Raw genomic sequence first — 7,950 nt, forward strand, 5'->3', positions numbered from 1 at the left:
TTGGACGGTGAGTTAGGGGAGGTAACACCCAGGATAGGGATTGGACGGTGAGTTAGGGGAGGTAACACCCAGGATAGGGATTGGATGGTGAGTTAGGGGAGGTAACACTCAGAACCGTGTGTGGTAGTATGGCTAGAGAGATCATATTACAGGAGAACCAGGCTGCCATTGGTACAGCAGCCTCGCTGCCCATTGGCCCAGGCAAGTCATGTGCCTCTCTGCCAATTGGTTGTGGCTGGTCATGTGACTCCCCGCCGATTGGCTGAGAGGTTAGTAGCTCCGCCTACACGGAGGGGTATAAGAGCTCGTGTTGGCTGGCAGTCGGCCTTTTTCTGTACGACCACTGCCGGGCTCACATCTAGCCTATTAAAGCCTGTTGTTTGGAACTTCACTACGTCTCGAGTCCAATTGATGGTGCATCACCGTGATTGGACGGTGAGTTAGGGGAGGTAACACCCAGGATACGGATTGGATGGTGAGTTAGGGGAGGTAATACCCAGGAGAGGGATTGGATGGTGAGTTAGGGGAGGTAACACCCAGAATAGGGATTTGATGGTGAGTTAGGGGAGGTAACACCCAGGATAGGGATTGGATGGTGAGTTAGGGGAGGTAACACCCAGGATAGGGATTGGATGGTGAGTTAGAGGAGGTAACACCCAGGATAGGGATTGGATGGTGAGTTAGGGGAGGTAACACCCAGGATAGGGATTGGACGGTGAGCTAGAGGAGGGAACACTCAGGGCAGGGATTGGACAGTAATCTAGAGGAAGTAACACTCAGGGCAGGGATTGGACGGTGAGCTAGAGGAGGGAACACTCAGGGCAGGGATTGGACGGTGAGCTAGAGGAGGGAACACTCAGGGCAGGGATTGGACGGTGAGCTGGAGGAGGGAACACTCAGGGCAGGGATTGGACTGTGAGCTAGAGGAGGGAACACTCAGGGCAGGGATTGGACGGTGAGCTAGAGGAGGGAACACTCAGGGCAGGGATTGGACGGTGAGCTGGAGGAGGGAACACTCAGGGCAGGGATTGGACGGTGAGCTAGAGGAGGGAACACTCAGGACAGGGATTGGACGGTGAGCTAGAGGAGATTATGTTAACATCTAAATGTCAGCACCTGGGAGATCCCTGCTCGGAAGAGACCTACTTGGAGGAAGCTCCTGATTTAAGGGATAGAATTCTTGAAGAACAACTGACTCCAAGAGAAGATCTGGAAAAGCAGCCTGAGCAAGGAACACCAGGGGTCTTGAGTCCAAGGTTTGAAACCTGCCAAGTGGAGATGTGGCTCTCGGATCGGGTTCATCAATCGTGCAAGAACCCACGGAACCCATGATCAGTAAGTTTCTGATGTGGACAATCACACTCGTTAGCGAGTGATCACTAAAGAATTAACCCCGGGGACATAACACTCAGGGCAATGATTGGACGGTGAGTTAGGGGAGGTAACATCCAGGATAGGGATTGGATGGTGAGTTAGGGGAGGTAATACCCAGGATAGGGATTGGACGGTGAGTTAGGGGAGGTAATACCCAGGATAGGGATTGGACGGTGAGTTAGGGGAGGTAAAACCCAGAACCGTGATTGGACGGTGACTTAGGGGAGGTAACACTCGGCACTCGGATTGGACGGTGAGTTAGGGGAGGTAACACTCAGAAACATGTGTGGTAGTATGGCTAGAGAGATCATATTACCGGAGAACCAGGCTGCCATTGGTAAAGCAGCCTCGCTGCCCATTGGCCCAGGCAAGTCATGTGCCTCTCTGCCAATTGGTTGTCGCTGGTCATGTGACTCCCCGCCGATTGGCTGAGAGGTTTGTAGCTCCGCCTACAAGGAGGGGTATAAGAGCTCGTGTTGGCTGGCAGTCGCCCTTTTTCTGTACGACCACTGCCGGGCTCACATCTAGCGTATTAAAGCCTGTTGTTTGGAACTTCACTACATCTCGAGTCCAATTGATGGTGCATCACCGTGATTGGATGGCGAGTTAGGGGAGGTAACACCCAGGATAGGGATTGGATGGTGAGTTAGGGGAGGTAATACCCAGGATAGGGATTGGATGGTGAGTTAGGGGAGGTAACACCCAGGATAGGGATTGGATGGTGAGTTAGGGGAGGTAACACCCAGAGCTGTGATTGCACAGAGAGTTAGGGGAGGTAACAGCCAGAACTGTGATTGGACGGTGAGTTAGGGGAGGTAACACCCAGAACCGTGATTGGACGGTGAGTTAGGGGAGGTAACACTCAGCACTCGGATTGGACGGTGAGTTAGTGGAGGTAATACCCAGGATAGGGATTGGACGGGAAGTTAGGGGAGGTAACACCCAGGATAGGGATTGGACGGTGCGTTAGGGGAGGTAACACCCAGGATAGGGATTGGACGGTGTGTTAGGGGAGGTAACACCCAGGATAGGGATTGGACGGTGAGTTAGTGGAGGTAATACCCAGGATAGGGATTGGACGGTGAGTTAGGCGAGGTAACACCCAGGATAGGGATTGGATGGTGAGTTAGGGGAGGTAACACTCAGAACCGTGTGTGGTAGTATGGCTAGAGAGATCATATTACCGGAGAACAAGGCTGCCATTGGTAAAGCAGCCTTCGTGACCATTGGCCCAGGCAAGTCATGTGCCTCTCTGCCAATTTGTTGTGGCTGGTCATGTGACTTCCCGCCGATTGGCTGGGAGGTCAGTAGCTCCGCCTACAAGGAGGGGTATAAGAGCTCTTGTTGGCTGGCATCGCCCTTTTTCTGTACAACCACTGCCGGGCTCACATCTAGCCTATTAAAGCCTGTTGTTTGGAACTTCACTACGTCTCGAGTCCAATTGATGGTGCATCACTGTGATTGGACGGTGAGTTAGGGGAGTTAACACCCAGGATAGGGATTGGATGGTGAGTTAGGGGAGGTAACACCCAGGATAGGGATTGGATGGTGAGTTAGGGGAGGTAACACCCAGGATAGGGATTGGATGGTGAGTTAGGGGAGGTAACACCCAGGATAGGGATTGGATGGTGAGTTAGGGGAGGTAACACTCAGCACTCGGATTGGACGGTGAGATAGGGGAGGTAACACCCAGCATAGGGATTGGACGGTGAGTTAGGGGAGGTAACAAGCAGAACCGTGATTGGACGGTGAGTTAGGGGATGTAACACCCAGGATAGGGATTGGACGGTGAGTTAGGGGAGGTAACACCCAGGATAGGGATTGGATGGTGAGTTAGGGGAGGTAACACCCAGGATAGGGATTGGATGGTGAGTTTGGGGAGGTAACACTCAGCACTCGGATTGGACGGTGAGATAGGGGAGGTAACACCCAGCATAGGGATTGGACGGTGAGTTAGGGGAGGTAACAAGCAGAACCGTGATTGGACGGTGAGTTAGGGGATGTAACACCCAGGATAGGGATTGGACGGTGAGTTAGGGGAGGTAACACCCAGGATAGGGATTGGATGGTGAGTTAGTGGAGGTAATACCCAGGATAGGGATTGGATGGTGAGTTAGGGGAGGTAACACCCAGGATAGGGATTGGATGGTGAGTTAGGGGAGGTAACACTCAGCACTCGGATTGGACGGTGAGTTAGGGGAGGTAACACCCAGGATAGGGATTGGACGTTGAGTTGGGGAGGTAACACTCAGCACTCGGATTGGACGGTGAGTTAGGGGAGGTAACAGCCAGAACCGTGATTGGACGGTGAGTTAGGGGAGGTAACACTAAAATTTACATTTTAGAGACTCCAAGATTGCCCCCTGCCCAAGCTCAGGGATGACCACCCGGGAACCCCATATCAGGATACCATCCACCACGCTGAATTTGGCCACTTTTGCAGTAAAAGCATGTAGATCCTCTGAGACGGCACATTGCTGGGTCTGAACAGCACTATGAGATAGACCCTGGCTAATAATGAGTGTGACTGTGTCCATGCCTTCACCTGGGCCGCCATAACCGGCACGGAGTCATTAAAGTGTAGGGAAGCTATTACCTCATCTGACGTTTTAGATGTCAGCGTACTGATGGGTAGAGGGAGGTGGCTGAGGGTGTCTGTGTGCGGGATCTTTCTTTCTGGCCGATGTTCCAATACATATACCGCCAAGAGCAGAGGCCAACACTGAATTTAGATTGATGCCAGCGGGGTATTGCTTTATCCTCCTTGAACAAACCCAATATGTGCTTGTGGTCCGTATAAGCTGTGAATGGCCATCGACATCCTGGTGGAACCATTTAATTCCGAAAACCAGTGCCCGGGTTAATATCTCTATTTGAGCGTAATTTCACTCTGCTGCTGCCAAGGTGCGTGAAGCGATTCACTGGGTCGCTCCATACCGTTGTCCAGTCAGCATGCCAGGATTGTCCCGATGCCATAAGGCGAGGCGTCGCATGTTAACAATAAAGGTTTCAACGGGTCGAACTGAATCAGCAGACACGAATGAAATGAAATGAAATGAAAATCGCTTATTGGCATGAGTAGGCTTCAAATGAAGTTACTGTGAAAACCCCTAGTCGCCACATACCGGCGCCTGTTCGGGAAGGCTGTTACGGGAATCGAACTGTGCTGCTGGCCTGCTTTCAAAGCCAGCGATTTAGCCCTGTGCTAAACAGCCCCACTCAAAGGTGATGGTTGTTGTTTAACTTCTTCAAAAGCTATCTGCTGTGGGTGGTCCCAAAACACCATTGGCCCTTCTTTAACAACTGGTGCTGTGGGGCCAACACTTGCCAAGTTTGGGATGAACTTGCCGTAATAGTTCATAAGGCCCAAGAAAGAATGGAGTCCTGTTTGATCCTTTGGCATGGGGGCCTGCCGGATCGTCCGTACCTTACTGTCCACTGGGTGTAACCCGTTTTTGTCCACCCTGTAGCTTAAGTAGACCACCTCTTTGGCGTGGAATACATTTCACACAGTGGGAAGACCCCGACTGCCTCAGATCGACAGAGTACATCCTCTAGATTTTTTATGTGTTCCCGGTCGGATGAGCCGGTGATCAATACATCATCCAGGTAAACTGCTGCCTGTGGTCGTCCTCAGAGGGTATTCTCCATCACTCATTTGAATATGGTACATGCTGAAGAAACTCCGAAAGGCAGCCTTGTGTACTCATACAAACCACTGTCCACATCCACAATCTTGAGCACAGGTAATGATCCAAACGGGATGGTCAATTGATTGTCATCTTATAATCTCTGCAAAGGCAGACGGAACCATCAGGCTTCATGACTGGCACAACGGGTGCAGCCCAATCCGCAAACTGTACCAGGCGAATGATTCCCAACCTCTCCAGTCGGTCCAATTCAGCATTGACCTTAGGTTTCAGTGCACAGGGGACGGGGCGGGCCCGGAAATACTGTAGTTGGGCCTCAGGGTCCACTGAGACCTTGGTGGAGGCCCCCAGGACGGTACCCAGTCATTCTTTGAAAACCCCAGGGAAGTATGCCAATACTGCATCCGGCCCATCGGAATAAATACGGCACACTTGCTGCCAGTCCAGCCGGAGATGTTTCAGCCAAACACGCCCCAGCAAATTTGAGCCCGAAGCTTTCACTACCACCAATTGTAGTTTTGCCGACTGCATCACGAATTCCATGGGGACTTTTGAGGTGCCCGAGATCTCCAATGGTTTCCCTGTATATGACAATTAGCAGTGATTTTGGGACAAAATGGTTGCTTACCAGGGTAACTAAATCAGCAAACCGGTGGGTGTCAGGTGAGTCTGGAGAAGTCAACCTTTTGATGATGCTGTAGGTCTCTGCGCCGCAGACACCTAGTCCCCGACAATGTTGTTCAGTCAAAAAAAATAACTCAATGTATTGGGTCCAATCCCCAGTCTCAGCATCAAACGCCTCTAGCTTATCGATTAGTGGTATTTCTGTTGCCTGAATGGAGGCCTCTTGAGGAGGAAGTGGTGTTTCCTGTAGCTTCACTTTATCCTCGCCGCCAATGTAAAGTCTTAGGCAAGCGATCTCTCGGAAGCGACTGAAAGGTCTCACACATCCAGCCCACACAGGACCGGGTATTTATGTCACAGCAGTCCCAGGTTTAAGGGGGTGGCTCCACCCCCCACATCTCGGTAGATTGTACTCAGGTGAGGTCACATGGATTCTGAGGTTGCAGATCCCTGGGCCTCCTATAACACCACCATAAGGGATAATTTAGCATGGCCAATCCAGCTAACTTGTGCACCTTTGGACTGTGGGAGGAAGCCGGAGCACTCGGAGGAAACTCGTGCAGACACGGGGTGAACGTGCCAACTCCACTCAGTAACCTGAGGCCTGAATTGAATCTGGGACCCTGCTGCTGTGAGGCAGCAGAGCTAACCACTGTGCCATCGTACAATTGTGACTGGAAGGCTGCATTTCAATCTCACAAGTTTAGTTCAAAGATTACTCAGCAGAATAAATCAATTTGTGGTTCCTACGATAACCTGAATCTCTGACGTGCATATTGTAACTCCTGGGACCCGCTACATGTGTACATGTTCCAGCACTCTGAGTACTCTGGTCACAGTGTATCATCCGAATTGTATCATCATTGTATTGCCTGAAGTGACTTGGCATTCCCATCATTGTCACATTCCTGATATATCCCAACAAATGTCCCAATGTCTTCCTCAGTTCAATATCCAGGCTGCAGGAATGTTCCTGTTATGAAAAGTACCGACTGCCTCTGTGCAAGACTCATAGCTACACCTTCACTAAGACTGTTCCACCAATCTCACATACCATGGGTTTAAATCCGCATCTCTTAGCAAACACTGCAAATCCGACAGAGGCACATTGTGGACTGTTATCCATTACTAGAATCTAGTAAATGGCCTCCTTCTCCACTGTGGGGATTCTATGGTTTAGAACATATCTTTAATTTAAAATCACATGTTTCTTAACAGCCCCATCTGGCAAATACATTTAGACTGCAGACAGGAGTCCGGGTGCGGGGCTCCAGACACATGGACACAGTCCAGACGGTGAGATGATGATCAGTGTTGAATGCACCTCTCTGGCATCCCACCCCCACTCTCCGCCCTGGCCACCTCACATAGCGAATAGGATGAGGAAGGCCACCATCAGGCAGAAGAAACCCATCGCCTCGGACAGAGCAAAGTCCAGAATGGTGGACGAAACCCTCTGCTGCTTCAGCGAGGGGTTTCTGGCCTAACCATTGATGAGGCTGCCCAATCCAGTGCCGATTCCAGCCCACAATCTAGAGACACCAACCATGGCAGCCCCAGCTCAACTTCACTTGGCCGCAGCGTTGATATGCCAGTACAGGGTGCTGGCCTGCTTCTCCCGACATGGCACAAGGACAACGGGATCTGCAGATCCTGTCGGAGCATTCCATAAACATGCGTACTCTGGTCTTCCCAGGGATGTGACAGCGATGAGTAGGTGCAGTAACTGTGAAGTGAATCTCACCATGGCAAACTTGATGCAGGAAAACATGCTGGAATGAAGCACCCAGGCTGAATAATCGCAGCAGTTGCTTCCGAAAGGTTTCATTCACTGCCGCTGGATTGAGGGTTGCCAATGTGAGGCTACAACTGGAAGCAATTCGGCATGATCAATTTGTCCCGCTCGCATACAATATCCCAGATGTGAACATCTGGCAGGAATGCTCAGCTCAGTGTATCAGCCAGGAAAATCTCCTTTTCCCATTGGACACTTTCAGGCAACATGTTTGGAGTCTGAACATAAATAAAAACAGAAAATGCTGGATAAACTCTGCAAGTTTGGCAGCAGCTGTGGAGAGACAAACAGAGTTAACGCTGTGAGTCTGTGTTATCCTTCTACAGAAGCGATGAGGGGTAGACATGTGATTGGTTATATTAGGTGGCATTCACCTGAAAAAACTCAGAGTTGGGTTTGGTGGGCTGTTTATCGGCAGCGTCAGTGCCGAGATTGACCCTGCTACTCAATGGCCCTGACACCTTTCTTTGGGCCTCTGGGAGTTTCTCCCCGTCAAGGCCACACTTG

General features: G+C 50.9%; 1 pseudogene; it reads right to left on the minus strand.

The window, feature by feature from the left end:
• Positions 1–7,011: 7,011 nt before the first annotated feature.
• Positions 7,012–7,419, minus strand: LOC119971000 (annotated as a pseudogene).
• Between the last annotated feature and the right edge of the window lie 531 nt (positions 7,420–7,950).

Source organism: Scyliorhinus canicula, chromosome 9 (genome assembly GCF_902713615.1).
Source record: "Scyliorhinus canicula chromosome 9, sScyCan1.1, whole genome shotgun sequence".
NCBI lineage: Eukaryota > Metazoa > Chordata > Chondrichthyes > Carcharhiniformes > Scyliorhinidae > Scyliorhinus > Scyliorhinus canicula.